The 755-nt window shown below is 41.7% G+C and overlaps 1 protein-coding gene across 1 annotated transcript in view; it reads right to left on the bottom strand.

Annotated features, from left to right (window-relative positions):
• Positions 1-755, bottom strand: part of LOC123985378 — a 16,475-nt gene that overhangs the window by 8,499 nt on the left and 7,221 nt on the right. The window lies entirely within an intron of this gene.

Below are 755 nucleotides of genomic sequence, written 5' to 3'. Positions count from 1 at the left end.
AAGGCATGTTTATGAGTGGTGATGGACCTTTCACTCCTCTGACACTTCTGTTTTGAGCTACCGCTTGCTCCATATCTCCCAGCATTTTCTTCGCCTCTCTGTCAGGATATTCTGTGGCAGTCACAGTGTATTTCACCTGTTTCTCTACTAGAGTACCAGGATGTAAACAGAAGCCACAACCGAAGTATCCATTGAACTGTGTGGTGTTTTGCATGGCTGGTCTTGCCTTTGAGTCTACACAACAACATAAACCAACAATTTTGCTGTACACACATGTTCCATTTTTTCTCCAAGAGACACCTTTGGATGCCGGTGTTTTGGCCTGTTCAACAAAGGGTCTGAGAAAAATGGCCATAACTGGCTCTTGAGCACCAAACCAAAGACCTGCAAGCACTACATTCTGGAAGGGAGCTCGTTTAAATGTAGCTGTATGGGCCATATTGAAAATTTGGAAGACTTGTACACAGGTGAGCCATCAGAATTGAAATTGAATGACAAATTGTTTGGATCTGACAAAATTCCACCTGGTTTTGACAAGTTTTGATACTTTTCACCATCATATATGTCAGAGATGATGTGTTCATTCTGTGGCCTTTGGCGTCTGTAGCTCATGCTGTTTTGAATCTGAGGATTTTCAAGCATTGTCTGGATTTGAGGTGCAACTGGTATGTTGATAAAAAAGCTTGCACTGTTCAAGGAACTGATTTCAATGGGAGCACTACAGATTGTACACTGAGCAATGTTTTTATCTATGT

Source organism: Micropterus dolomieu, linkage group LG17, assembly GCF_021292245.1.
Source record: "Micropterus dolomieu isolate WLL.071019.BEF.003 ecotype Adirondacks linkage group LG17, ASM2129224v1, whole genome shotgun sequence".
NCBI classification, from domain to species: domain Eukaryota; kingdom Metazoa; phylum Chordata; class Actinopteri; order Centrarchiformes; family Centrarchidae; genus Micropterus; species Micropterus dolomieu.
The sequence above is the reverse complement of the archived record's forward strand: the minus strand, read 5'-3'. Positions and strand labels throughout refer to the sequence as shown.